Source organism: Falco punctatus, assembly GCF_963210335.1.
Source record: "Falco punctatus genome assembly, chromosome: 16".
Lineage (NCBI taxonomy): Eukaryota > Metazoa > Chordata > Aves > Falconiformes > Falconidae > Falco > Falco punctatus.
In genome coordinates this window covers 5,157,923-5,170,113 of record NC_137596.1, presented here as the reverse complement: position 1 = coordinate 5,170,113, position 12,191 = coordinate 5,157,923, and the positions used below count along the sequence as shown (strand labels likewise).

Genomic DNA, 12,191 nt, shown 5'->3' with positions numbered 1-12,191 from the left:
TGGTGTCAAGGAGGTCCCCGTTGCATTTTTATCAACATTACTGTCCAATATTCCCTGGCTGCTTTGTCTTTGCTTTACATTTATCAATATTACCAGCTGATCCTCTAGTTCCTGTCCACAGGTTTATTAATATTGCCCTCTGATCTGCGGGAAGCAGCCGTGCTTTATATTCCAGCCCCATCCCCAGCTCCTCCAAGCCCTGATGCCATGTTTGGTTAGATTTTTTGCTTGGCTTAGGCAAACACAAACCGAGTTCCTGGTATCCCTCTCTCATGCCGGAGCTGGTGCCTGGCTGAGGCAAAGGCATCGCGTTAATAAGCTGGTGCCAGCGCACGTCTGGGGTTGGCACAGTCTGTGGGGGCTTGCCTGTGGCAGGCTATTATTTTTAATTCCTCCACCTTGTTTCCTGTGGATGGCATTTAACCTGGCAGGGAAATACGTTTGCCTGTGTGGCTCAGGATGGCTGGGTTGAGGGCTGCTGGTTAGGAGGCAGCCCAGGGTCCCCAGACCAGAAAGCAGAAGCTGCGCTTGGGGCAGATGCTGCTGAGCCCTCTCCCATTGCATGACCCGCTTCCCGCTGCTCTTGGGCCATTAATGTCATTTCTCCAGGGATCCTGCTGCGTTTGGCTTTCTCCAAGTCAGCTGCTGGGCAAGGCACTGGTGCTGGCCTCTTCTGATGCTTGGTGGCAGCCTTTCCAGATCAGGGGGAAGGAAAATTGTTTATGCAAAGTTTGTCAGTTCCTCCAGGCATGGAAAGAAGTGCTGACTGTTCTCCAGCCATCTCAAATCTTTTGCCAGTTTCCAAAATTAAAAATTTTGCCTGCATCTTGCAGACGTATTTGGTGTTTGTGCTTTGGTTTCCAGCCTTGCTGTCCAGCAGATGCTTGATTTTTTTTTTTTTTTTTTTATTATTATTATATTTTTATTTCCCTGACCCTGGATTTGCCCTCTTGCCACGGTCTCATCCTCTGTGTATTTCTCCTAGGGAATACACAGTGGAATTTGCTTGAGGGATGCTGGAGTGGATGCTCATGCAAGGACCACAAACCCTTTTAAGGGCTGGATCTGCCCTTCTCAGCTGACCAGCGATTCAGTGGGGTTAGATGAGGCACAGACCTTTTTCATCCCCCCCACTTTGGCAGCTCGATGCTATGCTGTTAAGATGACTTAATATTTTGTCATCTGAGAAGCCGGTGTTGTTTTATATTAACCCCCTTTGCTCCTGGCTGTAACGAAGACTGGCACTTGCTCCTGGGCGAGCAGAGCTGGACCATGGCTTGGTGCAGAGGACCCAGAGCCCTTTTTTCCCTGAAAAGCTCTCCTCTCCAGCAGGCCAGGCTTGCTGTTTCCAGGGAACGCCTCTCTACCGAAGGAGGCTGCACTCTAACTTTAAATTGACTTTTCTTAGTGAAGCCCTGGAAGGTTTTTCCAAGGTGTGCAGTATATTCTTCAGGGCTTTTATAAGCCTTTAGTAGCTTAAGACGCAACTACGTTTGCCCTAATCTCTCATGAAAGCTGGTAGGTTTTCTTGCCCTTCTGCTGCATCAAGGTCTTAGCCCGGCACTTTCCTTCTTGGCTGTGTTTGTCTGAAAGATTGGGAGGAGATGCCTCGCAAATCCTCTTCTTTAAAAACCCAGATCAGACCCATCGGTGGTGGCTGTGGGGTGAAGATGGGCTCCCTGGGGCAGGGTTGATGTCTGATGGGGGATGTCATCCAGTCCCTGACGTGGTGGCATGACCCCCCTGGTTTCACGGGCGTGCAGCACCTCCGAGGAGCTGTTTTGCTGGCTCATCCCTGCACCTTCCATTCATCCAGTGTGAGGGGAACCATGTAAAAATCTGGAGAAAAAAAAATTATTTGGCCAGTAAAAGAGCAGCAACCCGGCAGTGAGAGGGCCTGGGGGGGCTGTGCAGCTCTGCTCTGCTCATCTCTGCCCATCCCCGCTTGGTGCCCGTGCTGCGCTGCGGGGGAGTTGGCTGATGGACTGCCTGGCGTTAGGCAAGTGTGTAGGATTTTATCAACTGCTTTGTAAGAGCTTCTCACGTGCTGGCTGGGGTTTATCCTAGGAGACGTCAATGGAAATGGCTGTTGTAGGGTGGAGATAAAGCGCTGCCTTGAAGATTTGGAAATGGATAGTGGCTGAGCAGGTCTGTGCTTGGCTGTGGGGCTGGCCAGGGTAATTTTTGTGGATTGAGCTATGCCTCTGTCTCCAGCATCTTCCAGACCTGGGGCTGCTCCTGGCTCACTCTCCAGCAGGGTCCCGCAGTCCATGAGTGCTTCATGCCCCAAAAGGAGGATTTCCTCAGGCACCCAGCCTGCGTGGGAATAAGCATCACGCTGGACATACCCCCACCGACGTGTCAGCGTGCGGATCCAGCCCTGAAACCCTGGGGAGCCCCGTGGGGTGACACGGGGCGCTGCAGCAGGGCGGGCTGCACGCAAAAAGGGGGAGGGAATATTTTCTCCCCCCCCACCCCACCAAAACAATGTGCGTTGCAGCTCAGCAGGAAGCGATGGATGGCATCCACGCACCCACTGGAGCCCAGCCTGCCAACCAGCCCATTACCCCAGCGGCAGCTCTGCACCCCAGCGCTGCGCACCAGGGGGGCTCAGCACCTCTCATCCTTTCGGTGTGTTTGCTGCTGCCTGCCCCCCGACGTGGCGGCTGCTGGCGAGGAGAGCTTGGCCCGCCTGGGCCAGCCTGGCGGGAGCTGCACCATTTGCATATTACTGGCGAGTTTATGAATTATGCAGCCACCACGGCACGTCCAGAGGAATCGGCTGCAACATGCAAGTGCTGAAAAGCATATTTATCTTTATGTCTTATTGATTTATTTTCCTCTCCTGTTTTTCAAGCTCGGGCAGCTGCGGCGAGGAAGGGAAAACAGCACAGGGGGCCGGGAGGCTGCTGCAGTCGGACAGGGTCCCCCTCCCATAGCCCAGCAGTCCTCTGGGATGAAACCACAGAGCTGAGTGCTGCTTTATAAAGACCAACATCTTCTGAGTACTCTGATGCTTGTTTTACTGGAGCAGGAGCCTGGGAATATTTCAAAGAGAAGGGGTAATAATTTTTGGTGACAGCAAAGATGCTTACAAAGGGTGACAGGGATGGCTGGTCCAGGTGGCTGTGGGCTGCTGGGTGTTCATGTGCCTGAGAGCAACACAGCCCTGGCATGCCGGAGAGTCATCTGCATGGTCTGGGGAGCTGGGTCCTGCCCTGGTTTGCCCAGCTCAGGCAGGATCATCACATCGTGTTTGGACTGAGGGGAGACGCTGGGTGTGGCTGTGCTGCTGCAGAGGAACCAGAGCCCTCTCCTGCTTGGCTGGACAGGGTCCTGCTCCCAGCTTTTCCAGTAGCTTGTCGTGAAAGCCTGTCCTCCATGGGTAGCATCGCCAGCTCCTAAAGAGGATCCAGGCTGGGAGGACACATCAGCACGTTCGTCCTCAGCCGGGTGGAAGCACAACCATCCGTTATCATATTTTCTGTTATCTCTTTGTCCATCCATCTACCCTTTCCACTCATTAACTCCACCATCTGCTCCTTCATTTATCTACTATCCCAGTCAGTAAATCATCCCTGCCTTCCCTCTCCCTCCATGCATGGGAGAAGTATCCCTGGGTCCCCTCCTCACCCCAAACCCCCAGGGCCACCAATCTGTTTTGAGCTTGAAGTTCAGGGCTCCACCCAGGAGAAAAGCTCCCAACTCCTTGAGGCTTTATTTTACCTCTTATGATGGCTCCAAAACACTTAGGGACCTGGGAAGGGAACAGGACCCCCTCCATCCCTGGGTGATGGGCAGCGCATACCACTCACCTCGGCACTCCACCTGCCTTCTCCTGCATCCATCGAACCATCCCTGGCTCGCAGCTCTCCCAGCTCTGCCCTTCTCTCCCCGGCAGGAAAGGTTAGCCGAGATCACACAGCCAGCCGGCTGCCCAGATTCCTGCTCCCTGGGGCTAATTATGGAACAACATTAGATAAAAGTCAACATATGTTGTAAAAGGCACTATGTATCACTCCCTGACAGTTCCTAACAATGTGCTCATGTAACAGCTGTCAGGCTGCAATGCTTGAAAATGAGTAATATGTTGATTTATGGATATCAGATCTGCCCTTACGTTCACCAACAGCAACAGGCGAAGCCCGCGCAGCAGCGCCCGTTTCGCAGAGCTAGCAAGGACGGGCTGTTTCCTAACGCTGCGGCACGAGACGGGCTTGGCTCAGCCTCCCGCTTCCTCCAGCAATGCTGAATTTCCAGATGTGCCTGTGTTTGCGTGGCTACTCGTACGCAGAGCTGTCACTTCTCTGTGGTGCTACCAGCAGCAGGAGGAGCTGGCCCCTCTCCACGGGCTCAGATAGGACTGAAGTTCATTTCCATGCAAACTGTAATGTTTTGTTTCAAATGCAATCAATAAATAGGTGCCAGCCTTATTAAGCCCTCTTTATTCCCATCCCCTCCCTGCTTCAGGGCTTTGGATGCTCAGACCTCTCTGCTTTGATGAAACCAAGCGCTGGGCTGTTCTGGAGCCCTGAGGTCAGAGCACCAGCTCGCAGCCCCAGATCCCTGCGGCAGACGCGGTGCCGTCCCTGCAGCCAAGGGGACCTGGTGGGATGCATCCAACTTGGACCTGAGAGCAGCACTGGGATCGCTCAGGGCTGGTGGCACTCGTGTGTGTCCTCCTCCTGTGCAAACAGATACGGGTTCTCTGTCCCCTCATGAAACCCTTGGGAGATGCCCCACACCATGTCCCTTTGTTCTCTGTGACCCCAAAAGCTCCGTATTTTGGGATAATATAGAGTGGGATTGGGGCTTGGGCAAACTTTGCAGTGCAGGAGGTGAGGTGAGCTGATGGAGGGGGGGGCAAATCTCCCCAGATGCTGCACCCTGCTGCTCTCCTCCAGCTTTTGGGGTGAGGCGCTGCCTTTTTCGCTGCCCTCTCCCCAGCTAGGATTTTGGGGCGCGGGGTGGGGGGAGCTGAATCGGCAACATTCCCATTGCAGCAAAAGGCAGAGACCCAATCCCACAGCTGACTGAGGCTCGTTAGTGGTTCATGCTAATCAGCTTCGATGAGGAACAGGGGGGAAATTCCTCCTCGCCTTTATTAGCCACACTCCGAGGGATGCTCTCAGTGATGGTGCTGTGTGGGGGTCCTGCTTCTTGCTGCTGCAGTGCTCTGGCTCGGCTCTGTGGTGCTTTGGCTCACATTGGGCAAGGAAAGAGCTTTTGGGAAGTTTCTTTTCCAGGCAGAGCTTGGCTCAGGTGGGGCTGCTGGGGGGGGGGGGGTGGTGGGGCTGGAGGGATGCGGTGTGTCCTGTGCTGGGGAGGCTGCTCTGTGCTGCGTGATGGAACAGCCCCAAACTCATGTAATTTTAAAATAGATGTATGTATTTGGTTTTCCTCCTTGTTTTTAGCAAACCTGAAGGTTTTCTTCAGTTGTTTGCTGGTGGTATTTCTTCCTGGGAATGGGGTGGGACTGGGTGGTGTTGGTGGAAGCTGGGTTTTGTTTCCCTGGGGGTGGCGGTGGGAGTGGGGGTGTCAGGGCAGCCCTGGGGCTGCAGTAGGCAATGCAGCTAGGGATGCAGCGTGACTCTGGTATGGGCTATGAGCCGCCCTGCCTGCTGGGAAGGCGGTGGATCCAAAACTAATTTGAGGTGGGGGTGTGTTTTTTAGCTCTTAATGTCAAGAGACATGATTTTTTTCCTTTCCTTTTCCAAATGGTGATTTCTAGCAGGATTTGCATCACCCTCTTTAATTTATTCCAACTCACAAGACTTGTTTTCTTGTATGTGCGCACTGGTTTTCTATCCTTTTTGTGTGGCTCTTTGCATTTTTTGAGAAATGTGAATAAAGATACACATGCTTTGACTTTTTTTTTTTTCTTTTTTTTTTCTTTCTGGGGTCTCATAACCTGTAACAACACTGCTAAGTTTCACATGCTGCAGGGGAATGTGTAAAGCCCAGCAGAACTGCTCATTTCATTGAGATGTGAAAATATAATGAAACTGGTTATGTAATTTTATCAAAAGTAATAAAAAAGAAGGTTAATGTCCTTCCTCAACTAGCAGCCTGTGTTTTTTAATCTGCAAAACAATAATGGAAAACTCCATCTATGGAGCTGCTGAGTGAGTTGGACGGAGCCTTTACAAAACCTCACATAAGACTAAATAAACTAGGGCTCTGCTGCAATTTGATCTTTATAGACTGATACTTACCAGCCTAGCAACTACTCTACTTTCTAAGTGAATATATTTCATTTTTTTCCCCTAATACATATTCATTATTTACAAACTTGTTTCCACTCTCAAATTTTTTGCTGCTTTGTGCGATTCCTCGTGGGAATTATTTTAATATGCCGTTTTCATATAAAATATTTTTTTTAGATAGGTATTTTGGCTATGTAATGATCTTGTTCTATTGTGTTTAATTCCAAATATAACTTTTAAATTCCCCCAACAAAATCTATTTTGGGTTTTCCCCTGCTCGGGAGGCTGTATTAACCACCACCGTGTGTATATGTGCTTACAGCCCCTGGGAAGCCAGAGGTGAGAGCTGATGGCTTCTTGGGGTGGTGGATGGAGGGCTCTTGGCTAGCTGGTATTGCTCTGCTCCTTCATGACTGATGTTTTTGGGGACCAGCGAGAAAGTTGTTGGGGAAAGCATCCCCACATCCCCAGGCAGGGCAAACATCTCATTTCAGCGGGAGGTGAGCTGCGGGAAGAACGGCCCTCCTGCTCCATGTAGAGCTGCTGGGAAGATTTGCACAGCAAAAGCCATCCCTAATGTATTAGGAGAAGTTGCATTAAACCCCTGGGGCTGTTGCCTGCAGCAGAACTGCTTGCCCCTTCATGTAGTAACTGCAGATAGCAGAGGGGTGCTGGAGCGATGTGCTCGCAGCTGTCAGGGGAAGGAAACGTGTAAGACAGACAGGCTTGGTATGTGTGTGTCTGGCAGAGCATCCCCTCAGATGTGTGAGAGATGACTCAGAGGGATGACTTGAAAGCACATCGCCTCGCCCTGGGTTAGCTGTGTTTGTTCCCCCAGTAGAGATTTCGCTCCTGAATTACTACAGCTAATTCCAGCCTGCGAAAATACTTGAAACTGTGACCAAAGCCAAGCGAGGGTGGTCTGGGCCAGCACCTTTTCCAGCACCAAGCTCTCCTGCTGCAACGATGAGAGGAGATAGGAAAGCAGCTCCAGGCTGATTCCCTTGCCCCAAGGGAAAAACAAAAACTCTGAGAGTCTCTGCCTTGCCCCTCTTTGGTGCTGCTTGGTGGGGAACAAGAAGTGGTGACCACTGGAGGAGCGAGAAGCTTTCTTCTCCAGCGAGGCATTTACAAGAATACGTTAATGGGCTTTGGACACCCAGCCTGGGATTCATCAGGGCTGGACCAAAAGCCCTGTGGCATTTGTAATGCAAATCACCCAGCCATGCCTTAATCATTACCACCGGGAGACAATTAGGGTTAAAATATAGATTTCTCCACAACAAGGGCAAACAATAGAGAAATAAAAAGAAGAAAGACTTGGTATGATTCATTTATGTCAGCCTGTTGCTTTGTGGCTCAGGATGGTTGTTAGGGGCTTTGAGCCGGACTGCTGCTGCCACGAAAACGTGCCAGTGTTTCTGCTCCCAGAGAGGGGCTAGTTTTAGGAGACAAGTGGGGTTTGGGTGGGCTCCCCCACCTCAGGGGTCAGGGCCGGGGGAGCCCCCTCTGGCAGGAGAGCCCAGCACCAAAATGGGTGAGAACCAAGGAAATGAATCAGCTGTTCCGGAATCTGATCGAAAGTGCAAAATAAAGGACGAAGGAGGTGAGGAGCAAATGGCCTTTTCTGCATTTTTATAATCTTGTGGGTTTTACGGTCGAGGTAAACTTAATAACACAGGACAAGAGCCTTACTCAGCACTGCCCTGAGGTTATGCAGGGAGTGAGAGCAAGGGGAAAGGGGCTGGGGGGAGTACTCGGGCATAGGGGGGGATGCTGCTGGGACCCCCCGAGCTGGGGTGAGCAGCCGGAGCCCGACTGTGCTCCCCCTTTTGCCCCCACCGCTCTCCTGCAGGGTTTTGCCCACACTGGTTCCCCCTGCCTGTCTGAAACTTCACAAAACACTGGGTTTTTTTTCACAATTTTCTGGTCTTGGAGGGAGGAGGGGCGGGGGGAGAAGGGGAGGGAATTGGTTTCACCTGTTATTTCTAATCACATTCCCCCTGTGGTATCGTCTCCTTACTCAACTGTTCTGCCTTAACACCAGCACCCAGAGCTAGAGGGTGGGAACGATGCAGCCAGGGTGTACCCCCAGCGACCCGCACGACCATTTTCCCTGCCTTTTGCTCTCTGTTTTCCCAAAATAAGTGCAAAGGACAAGGAATTGGAAGCTGTGTGTCCTGCCGAGCTCTGCCCACCCTCTGTAGGTTGCAATGCCCTTTCCAAACCCAACCCGATGGCCACAGCCACCACTACCACATTGTATAATACTTAGCAGGATTGCATTTAAGACTGTCCCTGTGGGGAAAAAACAACAACAGTGCTCTAATCTTTAATTAGTGAGTTAATTAGCCTCAGTAGCTATGTACTGCATTGTGAGGGGGTGGTTGGACATGGATGAAGCTGCTTTGTGAGTGTAATGAAGGGCAAAGACCTTTCTTTTTGCTGATGTTGGCTTTTATTTTTTCTTCTTCTTCTTCTTGAGCTCTGAAAACCAGAATCCTGCAGAAATTTGCTTTTTTATAATGGGTGGTGCTGGTGAGGGGTTGTGAGTATCCAGTGTGGGATCTCCCAGGGCCCTTCTTTTAATGCTGGGTAGGGAAGGGAGGTGGGCAGCATGGGTCTGTGTTCCTGCGGGGATGGGGGGGAACTTGTCCCACCTGGGTTAGGAGGTGCTGGGAGAGGAGAGGGAAAAGAAAATACTAGAGCAATCACACTGAGGTGCAGCAGGAGAAGTTTAGGCTCCACAGCAAGCTCCAGCAATGACAAAACCAGCACGTACATTGCCCCACTTTGAGGCTATGCAGCCTGCACCTCAAAGGTCCTACCACAAAGCACGATAATTTGAGTTTTGAAAGACATGGCAATAACAGCAATGAGCCTCCCCCAGTGTCCACCAGCTCCGAGCACCCATCCCATCCCTGGCGGGGGTGTACAGCAGCATGCCATCGCTCCTTGCCCTCCTACGGCCAAAATAATCCAGTTTGATCACAGCTGGCCACTGTGCAGTGCAGCCGGACCCCCAGCGCAGTGTGGTGGGCAGCATCGCTGGCTGGACTGGGGGCCGGCAGCTGAGGGGTGCTTATCTGTCCTGTCCCCTGGTCCCTTCTTCTGTGCAACTTGTCCTGTCCCCAGGGACGGCTCCCAGCATAAAGCCAACTCTCTGCTCCCCGGTGGGGGGAGATTTGCTTCATGGTCTGGGCATCACTAGCCTGGCATGGCTCCATGCTAGCCAGCCACAAATATGGAACTGCTGGGGAGCTGGGGTGACACACGGGGACATGGGCTCTTAGTGGCCTCTTAGTCACCTGCTTTGTCATCTCTAACACTGATGAAAAGCAAAGAAGCAGGAGGATGCTTGGTGCATGTGAGCCCAGCACCACACGCTGTACGCAGCACACTGTACACTGCACTGGGGTGTCCAGTCCTGTGTGGGGTCTGTGGTGCTGGGCTCTGGAGGGGCTCTGGGGAGGGGCCTGGGGCTGTCGAGCACCCTGTAGGTGGGGGGGCTTTGGCCAGAGGAGGGTGGTTTTGGCTTGCAATTGCCCCAGCTGAGCCCTTGCCTTGCTTCACCTGCAAACACCCCCTAACCCCATCCCCATCCTTATCCCCAAACCCATCCTCATCCTTATCTTCATCCCCACCCTTATCCCACGTTTATCCCCATCCCATCCCATCCCATCCTCATCCAACCCCCTGTGTCCAAGGCTGTCTCCCACAGCCCAGCACTCTGCTCCCCATCTGAGCCCTGCACCCACCAGTGCCAGCCCAGCTGTTTTGGGCAAGGGGGGGGGGTGTCCCCTCGGTGCAGCCCCCCCGTACAGGGCTCGGTTCTGGGTGAGCATGGGGAGGAGAGCCAGCAAATGGAAGGCTGTCAAGGAAGGAGTGTGAGTACTGAAAAAAAGAAAAAAGAAAAGAAAAATAAAAGGGAAACTAGAAAATCAACACAACAAAGTTGAGTAAACCAAGTATTTCCATCCCTGTAGGAGGGAGCCAGGCTGACTGGAATGCTAAAACCACCTCTATTTGCATCTTTTTAAATAGGAGCCGATAAAAGCAAATACTCCACCACCAATAATTATAATATTTTAATTGCGTTTCTTCGGGGCTTTTGTTTTTCTGAGAGACACAAAGGCTGCATTGCAAACTGGCAGGAAAATATCCCTGCTGGTGTGGTTTTGGGTGAGCTTTCGAGTAGGGTGGCTGTGGGGGGGCCCTGCATGGGCTCCCCAGGGGCTGCAGCACCCCTTGGGGCCAGCTCTGACCCCGGTGGGGTGTGCACCCCCCCGGCTCCAGCACCCACTGTGTGCAGGGGGGATGTGCTCCCTAGCCCCCCTCCCTCCCAAAGGGCTTTTAGTTGCAGGGGTCCCCCCATTTCTCTGTGCTTCTCCTGTTGTCATTTTACAGCATCTTTGTAATAGGGGAGCCTGTGGCTTTGGGGTCCCCCCCAGCACCTCAAATCTCCAGGTCTGGGCAAGGACTGTGGGCTTGCACCCTTTGTCAGCTGCCTGGCAGGGAATTGCTGCAGGCAAAATCGAAGCCCCCCCCCCCCTCCCCAACCCTATTTTCTTGTAAAAAACCCGCCTCCAACTAATAAATGGGTGATAAAGTGGAGGGTCAGCTCTTTGCATTTGCAGCTCTTGGGGTCCCCTTGGGGTGACACTCCCATGCTTTTTACTGTGATGCAGTTTTTTCTTGCTTTCAGGGGGGCTATGCCTGGGGGATTGCAGGAGGGCAGCCCCTTTTCAGGGACCAGCCCTGAGTGCCCCCGCCCCCCAGCCTTATCACTTTGCTCCTGAAAAACAGCCTCTCACTAGTCGATGCGTGATAAACTTGAGGATAAGCTCTTTGCATTTTCGGCCTTACTAGGGGTTTTCAGGGTCCCTTTGGGGTGCTACACCCATGCTTTTTGTTGTAATGCAATTTTTTCTTGCTGGCAGGGGGTGCACCGGGGGGGTCAGCCCATTTTCAGGGCCAAGTGCAAGCCGCACACACACACACACACCCCCCCAACCCCCAGCCCTATCACTTTGCTTGTGGAAAACTGAGCCTCTCACTAACAAATGCATGCTAAACTCAGGGAGCAGCTCTTTGCACCGTGGAAAAAAACCATGGAAATATCACCCCCCCCCCAAACCCCTTCCAGGGCTGCAGATGCGGGTTTTTTTTTTTTTTTTTACTTGCTAGCAAAGGCAGCAGGGGCTCAGCTGGGGCTGCCCAGCTGCAGGCAATCTGGGGTCGTTGCCACAGCCCTGCCCTCTGCCCCTGGCTGGGGGCTCCCAGTAGCCCCTGGGGGGGTGGGGGGTTGCTGCACGCTGGGAGAGCCTGAGGATGTGGAGGAGCCGGCGGGTGAGTGGTGTTTTTCTTTCTCGTTTCGTTTTCTACATTTTTTTAGCTACAATTGTAAAGGTGTGTGTTAGTTTTTTAAATAGGCACGTGCAACTGTTGCTGCGTGCAGCCGCCTTTGCTTGGCTGTGCTGTGCCAGCAAAGAGGATTTTGGTGTTTTTTTCCCTCTGTTGTTTTTTTTTTTTTTTTTCCCCTCCGGGAGAGAGCCGCAATGTGCAAATCGCTCCCCAAACTGCTGTGGGGTGCCCCAGAGCGGCTGCAAGGCTCCAGGGAAATAAAAAGCTGATATTCACCCTGTACCTTGGGACCCCTCTGTGTGTGCCCCATGCAAAAAAGAAACTGGCTGGGCTTTGGGGTTACCGCGAAGTGTTCCACAAAATACCCACCCCGTACATTGCCAGTGTAGGGCTTGTGTTTGGTGTCACTCAGTGTCCCCAAGTGTGCCCAGGCATTGCCCAGCTCCCTGGGGAGCTCCCGATGTGTCCCAACCTGGGGGCTGCAGGAATAACAAATTAATCCCAGATTCCCAGAGGAAGAAAATCAGAGTTTGGTGCCAGCAGGGTTTGGGTTGGTGGGCTCTGTGTCCCCCGTCCCCCCCAACCCCTGCGCTGCCCCTGAAGCTGCTAATGAGCCCAGCT

The 12,191-nt window shown here is 52.5% G+C and overlaps 1 protein-coding gene across 5 annotated transcripts in view; it reads left to right on the top strand.

The window, feature by feature from the left end:
* Positions 1–12,191, top strand: part of IGSF9B (immunoglobulin superfamily member 9B) — a 69,784-nt gene extending 57,593 nt beyond the window's left edge. For all 5 annotated transcript variants that reach the window (XR_013924006.1, XR_013924007.1, XM_080366529.1 and 2 more), the window contains one exon: positions 1–12,191. This exon is cut by the window's left edge. The gene's annotated coding sequence lies outside the window, so the exon portion shown is untranslated.